General features: G+C 39.6%; 1 protein-coding gene across 6 annotated transcripts in view; it reads left to right on the forward strand.

Annotated features, from left to right (window-relative positions):
- Positions 1-13983, forward strand: part of ppfia2 (PTPRF interacting protein alpha 2) — a 178534-nt gene that overhangs the window by 70887 nt on the left and 93664 nt on the right. The gene's annotated exons all lie outside the window — the stretch shown is intronic.

Genomic DNA, 13983 nt, shown 5'->3' on the forward strand with positions numbered 1-13983 from the left:
CTTTGTTTTCCACGACTTTGTATTGTGCTTACATTGCAAAGTGCTGTGTTTTGTATTTGTTTTGGATTTTGAGAGATCTTGGCCAAAATTCTCTATACTCGAATTTACCAAAGAATAATTTGGCAATAACTTGTCTAAGATCTTAAAGGAGAATAGTGCAAAACATCTTCACACTTTCTCTTGATAAATAAATCATCTGACAGTTGGATTGTGTGAAACTGCAATTCAGAGTTCATATAAATCTGTATAATGATTTTTAATGATTCATGATCTGCCCAGGTTTGGTTTGAAGAGAAATAGGGACATATGTGCACAGTGCCCTACATTGATTACTGTGCGCCCCCCCCCCCCCCCCCCCACACACACACACACACACACACACACACACATACACCACCACCCCCTGCATAATTCAGCTCTGCACAGAGCCCATGCGTGCATGCAAGGAAGCAGTGTTGGTGGATATTGATCGAGTGCGTGTTACTCCTGTAACCGAGCCAGTACTTTCTGTTTTATTGTGGGTGGAAGGAAGAAGGGAAGTGAGTGAGACTGTATCCTTTTTCATATCAGTCTTCGAGCACCTGCTGGTTGTCTTTGTAGCATAAAAGGGGAGGAAAAGGTGATGATGATTGGAAATTTTTGCAGCCAGGTGCAGTCAGCATGGTTTCGTAAGTGTGGAAAGTGGTTTGCGGGTTGCGTTTCAAGTGAGAAGAAGTGCTGAGGGGAGCTCAGTTTTGGACGACATATACATGTAGAAATACACCTGCCTCATAAGCCCATCCATCAAATCGCAATCTGGGCTGGCAATGGACCAGACTGTCTCATCCCTTTGCTCTTGTGTTTGCTTTACTCTTGTTGTGAAATTTTAGATCACTTTGTTTTTATGGTAAGCAAGTAGAGCGTCATTATCTCTGCCTCTTAAATCATTTCCTCGGATATCTTATTCATATGCCCTCTAACTACTGAGCCACTGTGACTTTACCATTTGAAGATTTTCCCCTTCTGTGTTTGTCATAACCTCAGCTTTGCCTTTTCATGTCAAATCATTAGTGAAGAAAGGCTCCCTGGAGGGCTCATACCTGTTGGAAGAAGCTCCTCTGATACTGCAAAATCAAAAGGACCCTAGATCACAGATTATAGTCCCAGGAAGTCCCCGTATAAATTAATTGAAGGACACGCCACTATTGGGCTGCTCACAAGTCTTTTTCTTCCACTCTTGGGGTGATATAATGTCACTGCACTGATCCATACCAGTGCTTTCTCAGTACAGTCATTTAAACACATAAAACATTTCCTGTCAAATTGTTTACCATCTACTAATGATATTCATTTCATCAGATTGCCCTTCCTAGTTTGCAATTATAAATCAGTTGGGGCAAATTAAATTGCAAAGTAGGTGCCTTTTGAAGCTTCAGCCGCTCCATCAGGGTGATGAAGTTATTCAGTTTCTTTAGTATGCACTGCCAGGCTTTGCAAACATGTACCCAGAAGTGTCACAGCTTTCTTGGTCTGGGACTTTCTAGTCTGACACACTGCTGTGCCTACTGTCTCTGTAACTTGCTCCAGATTTTAACTGATATTTCCTTATTGACATACAAAAGCAAGCAGAGGTGGCACATTAACATAAGACATCGGGTAGAATGAAGGAGCATCTTTTCTCACCTGCAGTTTTGTGGTTAACCTTGGCTTATAGCATTCCAGTTGGCCTAGAATTCAAATGTGATGCACTAAAAACAAGATGAAAAGTCTACAGCTATGCTAATTACTTCAGGAGGTTATGTTCAGGCATGGTGGTTCTGTGCGAAACAGTCCACAAACACTGCCAGTCTGATCATTTTAACATGCCTATTTCATGAAAGTCCCCTGCAAAAAGACATTTCTTTTCAGCTTTAAAGTTAAATATTCAAGAATACAGTACTAACAAAGTTTTTTTTTTTTTTCTTCATTTTTGTAGCAGTCTTTTGTACAGATTTGCATGTGACAGCAACGGAGCCCCGCAAGGGACATGGGAGGAAAAAAAAAAAATAACGATTAACTTTTGCGAGATCCCGAGTTACTTTTCGCAAAAGTTCATCTTCATTTTTTTTCTCTCCCATGTCCCTTGCGGGGCTCCGTAAACAGCCATCAGTTTTGCTAAGATTTGGTTAAAAACTGATGGCAGTTTTAAAGTGGTACATTTTAAGGGATCATTGTGATCATTCAGTGCAGGGGAACAAGAATCTGCACCATCAACTTCTCGTTGATATTAGAGAAATGAAGAAGTTTTTTTGTTTTTTTTGTTTTTTTTGAGACGAGTTTGCATACTTTTTTTTTTTTTATGTTCTGGGAACTAATTAGATTTTACAGTCCATAAAGATCATTCAGTGTTTCACAACCATAAACATGACTGGATGTGGACCTGTATGCACACCCATATGGAAACGAAATAGTAAAAACTTATATGATTTACTCATGAAAGTGGCCACTTTCTCATTACTTTCATATATTGTTTTAGTAAGTATCCAAAACATACAAGTTTCATTATATAATTTTTCAAGGGATCTTATATCTGTTTTCACCCTTGTATGCTTTTCATACAAGTTTCACACAAGACAGATACAAACTTACTAAGATTTATATATATCTTTTCCATATGGGGATGCAGGAGGAAAAATGCTTAAGTTAGAAGTTCAAGTTAAATTTCTTATCTGTACTCTGTAACGATTAGGAAAATATCTTGGGTTGAGTTGCATAGATCTTTTCACAATGCTGCCCACCGCTAAAAAGACTTTCTACCAGAAAGCCCTGAAATATGTGTATTCCCCCAAACCACAAATCCATGATATGACAACAACATAACTGGTTGCAGTGATGGTCTGGAGCATCATCATTATGTTGTAGGTATCACTCCAATACAGCTATATCAGATTGTGGATTGACCAGCAGGCTGTTATCCTTTGGTTTCAAGTGTGACTAAAATGCATGTTGAGCTTGTGGTGTAAAATAACCTCTTTTGACGTGCTACTTCTACTGTGTGACAAGGTGACACAGAGGAATGACGCAACTACCCTCTCTGCCTTTTGACTGTTTGCTGTGCTGGAGTGTTCATATTCATGGAAACCCTCCCATGCGGGGAAGACTTGCTGGCAGTGCTCCGAACCCTTTGGGCATTATTACTTAGTTTGCTGCAGATTTTTAGTCATGATTCTCTTTCAAGTGGCAGAAATTCTGCAGGAAGTGCTCTTGTAGCGTCATCATGTAACACTTTTAAAGAGTTGTACTAGTAAGAGCTGGTTAGACAAACAATACACACAATGGTTCTTGTCCCTGGGCGGTTTCTCTGGAGAGGGGAAAGCACTTGCAGATTTTAAACCTTTGTGAAATAATCTTACAGAGTGTAAAAGTTTAAAGGGAGGGCTAATATTCTCACTTCTACTTACATATTTGTGTTTCCACACTCTACTGGGATCATTTTGCTGGATTCATGGTTAAATCTTTATTTATCTCCTACCTTGGTGCAGCCGATCAGTTCATACAAAAGCTGTTTTAGTTCATCTGTCTTTACACCATATAAGGAAATCCTTTCTTACTGACATCATAAAGATCCAAAAGTAGACAAAAATGGCAATGGCATTTTAAATCCTGAGCTTCAGGCTCACAGGGATCACTCATAGTATTTTAAACTTTTTTACATGAGGATCTACTATTGTAACATACATATGGCAGATAATAATAATAATAATAAAAAAAAAAAAAATATTAAGTCTAGATTAACAATTATAATCTCCTAATATTTCCACTGTCACTTTACAGTCAAGTCAAATTTAGCTCAATCCTTCATTATTATTAGTTGATTTGTCTGTGTCCTTGTATTTAATATTTGGTTGTTGCTACTCTACAATACCCCGCCAAACAGTTTGTCAGGGCTGAGCTATCTAATAAATTATACATAATTGTTCCCCGGGATTTGTCCTTGGTTTTCAAATTAGCGTTTCGTGTGATTAGTAGCTACAGCTGGAGTGTCTTTGCTTAAAAGCCTCCCTTTCCCCCACAGTCTAGAGTGCATTGTCTTCCATATGGCCTCTGCAGCATTACACCTCTAGCAACATTGCAGAAAGAAGCTCCTAGTGTAGGATAAACTATTATAAAATGGATAACAAGAATGAAGTAACACTGACTTCTTAGTCTAATCAGGGCTTAAGCAAAATTGGCAGTGAAATTTTGAACAGATTGTCTGATATGTTTTACCGACCCCCTTTTTTTTTGTTTGTTTGTTTTTCTAAAATATTCGGTTGCTGTTAAAGAAGAGAGGAAGAAAATGAGCTGCTACTCACTGGTCTCCTTCAAAATAATCCTCTCTTCTGCAGCGAGCTGGCATTTGGGAGGTTTATAGCAGCATGGCCACAGGGGGAATTTGGCTAAAAAGCTTCTGTTTGGGTTTGCCTATAAGCATCTGTCGCCTGTGTTTTGTTTGTAAGCAGAGCCACAGCCTAGGCCAACCTCACTTAATCAAACTGCTAGAGCTGTGCTGCTACTGGTTTCCACTTCCGACTGTCTGACTGAGGGTTCACGTTCAGGGCTTGACAGAAAAGATGCAACGTGGCTGTATACGCTGATTAAAAAGTGCTTCTTCTCATTATGGTGCTTAACGCCAAGGAGGGATGTTTGTACTGATGTCCTGATAAAAATTCTTTTCTCCACTACTAAAGCTGAATGCAGACATGACACAGTGCCTCTTGTTCCATTTCACATCTTCAGATGCATTAATCAGTGCTAACTAATGTGCATTCTCAAGTGAGCACTCTCTCCAGCCCAAACAGGCTCAAGGAGTACAGAAAGAGCCTCAAGATGGAATGACTCATAGCGAGACACCAGACAGCAGTTTGAGTGACAAGTAAACACTTATTCCTCGTTGCTCAGGATGCCAATGGCTCAACTTCCAGTTTATCTCCTGTGCACACAATCTACCATAGCACAAACTGAGTGCTGCTGACATGTCCTGTAGTTGTCAGTAAAGAAGTTTGTTTGTGACCTTCATTTATAAAATAATATAAAGAAAAATGTAGTCAGTATAGTGGATAACAAAATGATCATTGCAGTTTTCTTGGCTCTCGGTTGTTCAATTAAATACATTTAATTGAACATTTACATTTTTAGACTGAAAAAAATCTTTTAATGTTTATAACGTTTATAATTGAATAACATATTTCAGGGTAATATGGAAATGTCAAAGCGTAATCTTGGGGATCCCCGTCCGTGCACCGCGATGATAGGTTAAATACAGGATCCCATCCCATCTTATGACTGCTGCACGTTCACCAGTGCAGATGTGGAGACGCTACACGTCATATGACACCTGGACAGTCCTGCAGGTTGATCCCGAGGGAGAAGCTGAAGCTTTGAGAGCTGTGCTTGCCTGATTATCTGGAACATTTCTGCAGCTGTTTCTGTCAGTTTTTGTTTTGAGCTGAATTTTCACCGTGTGTGCAGATGTTGACACGTAGTCATACATTAATACACGCAAGACTGCGAAGAAACAGACACCACCAATGCATGTGAACTACACAGTCGTACAGCAGACACGCGTACACAAGTACAAATGCGCTCACACAGTAACAACACCCAGCTGTGGAAGCGAGCTTATCATCACAGCTGTCTTACCCAGCACCCTGCCACACACTCCCCCTCCCCTTTCTGTGTGCTCCACCCTCTCTGTGTCGTGTTATTCAGCGTTGATGGAGCAACAAAAGGTGGCCGTATGCAAATTAGCACAAAAATGACAAATTAAAACACGGCCGACAGACTCAAATCGAAGCTCTTGACCTTTCATTTGTTACACTGCACATAGTAACTGCTTACAAATGCCCTCAATATCCTTACCAACACGCAATCACAAGCACGCTCCTCCCTTTGGTATCCCATTCCCGCCGCTGGTCTCCCAAGTGATACGTATACGTGTGCATGCGTATGTGTTTGTGTGTTGTAGGCGTTTGCCCTATTTTCTTGGTCTTTTTTTAATCAGCCCTCGTGCATTTAAAATCTGGCCCGGGCAGATGGGGAAGGGAGTTTGACCCACTTTGATGGATTCCAGACCGATTAAAAGGATGAGTATGCTTTCGAAAGCAAGAGGCCCCTGTATACCAGGGTGTGTGCTTGTGTGTGCATACAAGAGACAGGAGAAAAAGATTGTATTCATGTGCCAGTATGCAAATAAACATTCATCCTCCACCTTGTTGTTGACAGTGTAGTTATTCCGGAAATTGTAGTGTCAAGATAAAAAACCAAATAGCCAATTTCAGCAATCTTTCTACGGCGAACGTAGAAAGATTGTAGCGGGCAATTTTAGCCTCAGTCTTAACAGAGATGTTATAGCTGCAGGGTTATCTGACAAAAACCCTATGCATAAGATAAATATACAAGCAACGAATCAGTTCTGCAAAATGCACAAACTCTGTGGGCTGCGCTGATGCAGAGGGAGGTGTGCCTCACTCCCAGTTACAGCCGAAACTCAATTAGATGTTTTGCAAAGCGCTTATTTAAATAGGGGGAAACAAATCACTAAATGCAGCATTTTCTGCCAAATCACCATGCATATAAGTTGAAGATAATATATGTGCTGTGAATTTTTGAATGTATTTGCATGTTAAGTGATCACTGAGAGCGAAACAATGTCTATTATTTTTATTCTAGTTCCACAGCACCTGTTCTTCCCAGACAGCAAGAACAGTGGAATAACAATGAGCACAAGAGCAAAATTACACAGCAGAAGTGTCCATAGATTTTTGCTAGGTACTAGGGCTTGTTATGAAAAGTGCTGATTCCAGATGATAAAATCGCTCATTAGCAACAATGAGGTGAAGCGTGATGACCACTGAGAGGGAGAGAGATGTCATGGGCTCAGATGCTCTGAGATGGTATATATTTATATTTAAAGGAAAAACATTGTCCAAATGTGAAAATTGAGTTTTATATTTAAATACAAGTATACTAGGGGCTTAATATTTTTAGCCCAAACTAACTAGTACTGAGACTTTACTTTAGCCAATCTAACAGTTATGCAGAAAAAGACTTGCCTAAAACTTGTCTTCATAAAATATTTTCTTTCCAGTGTAGTAAATTTCTCCCGTGGCATGTAAAAATGAGTAAAACAGAGCAATGTTCGACCTAACACCTGCCATCTGATTTATGGATTTTGCTGACATGGCTGCTTGGGGGAAGCACTAAAGACTAAAATGGGTCTGGGGATTTAAGATTCCTGGGAAAAGGTCTGTGAAAAGGCCATTCTTAAGATACCCAAACTCGCTGTTGTATTCTTACATTTGTGTTATTTTTGGTCACACAAAAATCCTGTATGACAAAATTGTAATATTTTAAAAATAACCAATTATATATTTGTTCATTTGTATTATTACTGTATTTCATAAATGGTAACTGGTAAAAGAAACATGATAACATTTAAACTAGTTTCTAATTTTCTTATTTTAAAAAAAACTACCAACATATTCAAATGGTTGTTTCTTTGTCATGTGCTATATTGATTTGCATAAGATACCCAAAAAAAGCCTCTTAAAACCTGTTAATTATCTGAGTAATGCTTTAGGAAATGATTTAATGTTTTGTTTTGTCCATGTCCTGAATTTTTTCCTTTCAATACAAACAATTGGGGAAAGGAATTTTAAAGCAGTGATGAATGGAATGATGGGCTTAATCACTGGTTAGTCCCCTAATGGGATGTTTAGTCCGTAACAAAATGGCCTATGTATAATATTTCCAGTATCATTTATCCTTTAATGCGATGCTGTGATGTCTTTCTCTCTTTATTGCACATCATCCTTTAATCTTCCGCCGTATCGTCGGCTACACATGTTGAACAGTAAAGCGTATTTGATGCATTACAGAGCTAGTACCTTCACAGATTTTCACACACATGCACGCAGATCCATAATAGATCCCACAGAGATTTTAAAGTGGAGTTGGGAGCACACTCAGGCCAAGCCACTCACTTCACTTCAATAGACTTTAGCATGGCAATAACCTCTCTCTTCATTGACGCAATTATGGTGCAACTATTTGCCTAGCTCTATGCAGCAGTTTGATCTCATTTATCCAGCAATGTGGACTTGAAAGGTAACATTTCCTGTGGGTTTCTTGACAGAATATAAAGCTGTGCGTTTATTTACTAGGCTTGAATCAAAGCAGGACTGATATATATACTTTTTCTATGGGCGTCCTGCAGATTTTTAAGTGTTAAAGTGAACTTGTTACATTCATTTCCAGCTCCTTATTACTATTCTTGGGCTCTACTAGAGGGATTTGGATTTTAAAAGACGTTGGTTGCTAAAATAAAATATAGCCAAAGACTGTAACAGGATATATATGACAGAAAACATGAAAAAATAGTTTTGTCCACTTTAAAGATGGTCCCGGAGGTGGACCAAAGAAATTTTGATTCAATTTTAGTGTAATAAGACAGATAAAGCTAAAAAAAAATAAGAAATGGAACTTTTAAGTATGTACTGAGTATGTGAAGGGATTAAAATATCTGAATACTTTTTAAGTGGGATTTTTTTTTTTTTTAAAGGAGTAAGAAAAACACCACTTCACTACATGCTCATTCAGCCATTGATGAATGTGTCATTTCCATCCAAATTGCCTGATATCCAGTAGTTTTTTCATCCATATTTTAATCCTCCTCTCTTCTTCCCATACGCACTTGCAGCCCCTGTTCCATAATGCACATAAAAACAGGGGCACATCCTTGGCTCGCCCTGGTAAAAGCGACGTCGTCAGCATATTTGTCAGAGCTGTCATCTAACTTGCTCCCTTATCTCCAGGCCAACTCTCCAGCTGTAAGTGGGCAATATATGAGAGGTGTATTTGGAGCACTAAGCAAACTGAAGGCATGGGCAGCAATTAAGAGGTCTGTAATTACAGAAAAGGCTGCCACCTGCTTTGGGTTATGATAGTGCTGATGCTTGCAGAAAATCTAAGTTTTGTAATTTGTGTGCATCAGCCATGGGCTTCTGTTGCACCCTGAACTTGTACATAATACATTTTTATTTTTAATGATACAATAATGTTCCTCCACTTACACTGTCGAGTTTGTTTACACAGAGAAAACTGCCTGCTTGAGTAAAGCAGTAAAGTTTGAATAATTTCTTTGCCAATAACGTTGAATAAAGTACAAGCCCTGTAGTGTTGGTTACTAGCTTTGGTCACGACTAGATTGCCACAATCACCGGTAGTTTGCATGAATGACACCAACTTGTTTGCAAAAACTAATATCTAGGCCAGTGTTTCTCAGGTACTGGATCTCCATAGACCCAGTACCTGACAGGTGCTGGCCTAGACATTAGGCAGCAACCATCTAGCAACCACCGGTCACTATAAAACATGACTCATTCACAGTTTGGGGACTGGTTTGTGGGAGTTGCTGTGAAATTAACAGTTTAGGCCACATTCACTCAGTCCTAGAAAGCAGTGAACCCTTGGCAACCATTAGTTACTGAGGAAATGTGTTTATTCCTCAGCTGCTTCAAAGCGGTTTCTGGAGTTGTTGGCAGTCGCTAGTGTGACACAAAGTACACAAACAACTCGCTAAGCAGCAGTGGAATTGCAAAGAATGCAACACAAACTACAAACAGAAAACATTAGCCTTCAAATTTAAACTTGTACCAAAGTGCTTCAAGAAACACTTTTCAGGGCACAACTTTTACTTGTCTTTTTGCTTAGGGAGATAAATGACAAGTGTTTGCAGACAAGTTGGTGGCTTTCATGCAAACTGCAGGTGACTGTGGCAACCTGGTATTGTCCAAAGAAAACCTATAGTAATGCAGATCCACTCGTAACTGGAGGTTGCCAGGGGATCGGCAACTAGTCTCCACGCAAATGTGACTGAGTCTGTAAATATATAGTCAAGGCAAGGGATCACTACTGGTCAGGTTTAATGTTGTTAGACTAAACAAATGACCCAGTGAAACATAGAAACTCAGTAACTATATTAATTATTTTATTCTTACACTGGCTGTGGCTGTTCTATTCAGCCTTTGCAGTATCTTAGGCTCAATGATCTGTCTTTTCCCTGCATCTCTCCATCTGGGAAAATTTATCATCTGTGGAGCTGAAACTGGAATACCCATTCCACAAGGCAGTCCTCCATGCTGTTTAATTTTATTGCTCCATAATGGGAATAGTTGGGAGGTGTCACGGGTCTTCCTGTATCCAGTCATTAACTCTACATCTCTATCTCTTTGTCTTACAGCCTCCTTTGCTTCACTGTGATTGCAACATACATTTCTGTTTCACTCAGCTACCCGTCACTGTGCAGGTTGGATTAAAGAGCAAAACGGAGTCCATTTGGAGGCACATGACTTAGCGTTTTCAATTTACTAAGTAATTAATTCACCCCAAGCTTCTCAAAGGCCTGCTGTGTGTTAGACCTCAGAAATAGTCTGTGTTACTTTCTCACACACTGCGTCTTTGCAGCATTACATCTCCCCTACAGTCATTCACATGAGGCGATACAGTAGGCAGTGGCCTTTGTGAATAATGCAGTGGCAATAAAATCTCTGCTACATTCAATTACACCAGCTTTGACTGTCTTTTCCTGTTCAGTATGTGTGTAGCTTTGTTAGTGTGTGCATGCTGATAATGCCATGACCAGGCTGTAAACCCAGCAACATTAATTATGCACTGTTTTGTTTCTCTGTTACGCTGCAAGGCTTTTTGGACTGTTACAAACTGCCGTCTGGCTTTTAACTACACTGCCACAGTTTATAAAGTTATTTGAGGGGTCATATGACATCTTTATGATCTTGCTTTCTTGCTGGTCACATATCAGCTCTGACCTTTTGGCTACGTCAAACACCTTGTTTCCTGGCCAATACACAGATGACAAACTGTATACTTAATTAGCATGACATACCAAAAAAAGTGATGCTTATTGTTAATTCATGGTTATCACACATCCATCTGGCTTTTGACATACAGTGTCCATAACACAATAAACACAGAAGCTTTTTTAAAAAAAACACAAACCAGTCCATCATTGAAAATAAGTATAGCATCTATACGACACACTAGCTTAACTAAAACTGAGCTTACCACCTAGAGTCGACATCACAGCTCCCGGGAGCCTGCGTAATAAATGCCTATGCATCTTATGGAGCTGATATCGCTTCCAGATTTTCATGCACAGTAACACATTGTAGTTAGGAATAATAATAATAATGATAATAATAATATGGCATGTAACCATTACACGTCTGCGATATCCAGTTGTTGTAGTCTGCATCATTGATTATGTCAACTAATCGACTAATAGATCTGGCTTGTGGGTTTTCTGGCACCAAGACTTTGGCAGCGGGTCCATTGGGTCTTGGTGGGGTTGATTGGGCATGTTCCAGCAAATCCTCATGTGGAGGAGATATCCAAAGGTGTTGGCCCTATTTCTTGAGTTCCTGGGCTGTTTTGCACAATCAGGCTCTACCAGCATAAGATTGGATTTTAACAAGGTGATCAGTGTTATCTACTTTCCCTGCCAGCAGTTTTAATCTTGTTTTCTTGATTTAGAACAAGTTAGAACCAATCAAAGAAAGTAGAAGTGAATTGTAACAATAAATCTATCTGATCTATTACATACAATCTTTGTTAAGTTTACAAGGTTGGAGAGTGTAATGGTTCTTCTTTCTCACATGTTCTGTTTATAACTGTTTATAACTATATAACTGTGCAGCCATCAAGCAAGATGTAAAAAGATGTAAAAAGCACAGGTATTAGACTCAGAGACACTGCTTCTGTAGCTCATAGATCTGTGTTCCCTGCTGCTACCACCACCCTCTCATCATGCAAAATCAATACATCTGCTTGGAGGCTCACATGGGATAAACCACATCGGTTTATCTGGCAGCAAAACATAGACTCCCTGCTGAGACAACACCACCTCAGCACCTAATGTTTTTTTCCCCAAAAGGCATGTTCACAGAGTGCTGAGTGTATGTTCTGAGGAAGCCAGCAGAGATCTTAATTGTCTGATTATCTTCACAGCTCTTCTATCCGATGTCTGGTTGTAGAGACATTGTCGCCTGCTGCTGTGTTTTTGTTTTTTTGTTTTTTTGCTTTTCCTGGAATCCAGCTACAGCCACATTTTTGGAGTCACTTCTTTTCTAAAAAGATCATTTGTGTCAAGAGCCCTGCAGGTGAGCTGGGAGCATATTGCCATTCGGGATTTTTAATGAAAGTGTATAATGTTGCAGCTGGCAATAAGGCTGAGGACCTGCAGACAAAACATGGGGGAACTCCTGAGCGAGTTTACCAGGGGCTTAGCAATTAACACAGAAAGTTAGGGCAGACTGGATTAGCTACCTTGTTTTCGGTATGGAGGAATCAAATTATTTTGGAGGGTTTTAGAAAGCGAACTCTTCTCCGTTCCAGCATCGTTTCATATTATAATTACAAAAACATGTTGTGTTCAGTTGCTCAATCATTACAGCATGCCTTCCAGCTCTATATAAGCATTTCAATGTTTATGGTCTGTCACAGTTTGGAGATTTCCACATGTTTTGAACAACCAGTTCCTGCTTCCAGCTGTAAATGATATGATAATCAGTCTGTGTTTATTGGAAGATCTTTCAGTTTCCTTGAGTAATACTGGCTACAGTTTTGGGTTGGGTAATCATTGACAGTTTAACATCATATTTCAGTTTGGGAAATGTATATTCCTGTATCAGCACCCAACTTACGTCTGTTTAAGAGCAGTAACGATTATGAAACTAAAACAGAGTCTTGATCTTATACCTGCCTGCTTCTGGCCTACCTGTTGCTACCAGTCTTGAGCTCTAAATACCACACTGTGCAAAAGTCTTGAGCCACCCATTCATTTCTTTATAGTTTGTTAGAAAAAATGGCACAAAAAAGCTTGAAAGTCAATGACTGAAATAATTAAACACAGCCCTAAACCATGATAGAGTCTACATCATCTTTAACAGATATCCTCTGCTGGATATTTTTTTGACAATCGCTCCATAAGACCTGTTGCTGCTGATTTTCAGTAAATTTTTTGGGCAACTTGCCAAACCTCAGTCTTTTCTTTTGGTTTTGGTTCCTTAAAAATGGCTTCTTCACACCTTTCCACTGAGGCCATTTCTGAGGAGGATGGCTCAACTGAAGAACAGAACATGCTAATCTGGTAAAAGCTGTCACAGTTTGACAGTCAGGTAAAGAACAAACTAGAAATGCTTCAGAAAAATAGAGTAGCTTTTACTTATTCACAACCCACTCGTGATCAGGCATTTTCCCCCCTTTTCATCTCCCCTATATCAAATACAGGTATGAAGTGGTCTGTGGATTTGGAGATGAGCATAACCCTAACTTTAATGAACTGACAACCACAGAGACCGAGGCGTAAATGCCTCTGGTTATATCCATTCAAAAGCGTCTCTACATTCAGTGCTGATTGGATTCTCCAGGCTTCGGCTATTTTCCTCTTGCCGTTTAGTTTAAGAGTTGCTGTTAAATGTTTCACAGGCTATGGTCTCTGTCTGGAGACTGTTTGCTCTTGCACCAAAGGTGAAGTGTGTAGTCTAGTGCCTCTTGTGTTAAAAGCTGCGACATTGCTGTATTCAAAATAACCACAGTTCATCACTGAAGACATTTTCCATGTAAGCAAAGATGGAGGAGAAACTCTCCAGAGGTTAAATTAAGGATCTATATTTTTAATTTGTCATAGGCTTTTCGGCTTACATTTATGATTAAACTTTGTGACCTATGAAATCATTATAGGTCAAGGAGCAGTAATTGCTTCCCCAAAAACAATGCCTCAGACTGATAATTGCAAATTCCAGTGAAATTAAACTATGCCTTATCTTTCTGGAGGGTACTTTAATAAATGGTGGGAGCACTTGGACCCCAGCTTCAAGAGCCTCTTCACACAGATGCCTTCCGTCTTCGTCTCTGTAAGAATAAGCCTGATACCGACACAAAGCAAGCCACTGACTGATGCTGGCT

Source organism: Perissodus microlepis, chromosome 17 (assembly GCF_051167445.1).
Source record: "Perissodus microlepis isolate ML-2025 ecotype Zambia chromosome 17, ASM5116744v1, whole genome shotgun sequence".
Taxonomy (NCBI): Eukaryota; Metazoa; Chordata; class Actinopteri; order Cichliformes; family Cichlidae; genus Perissodus; species Perissodus microlepis.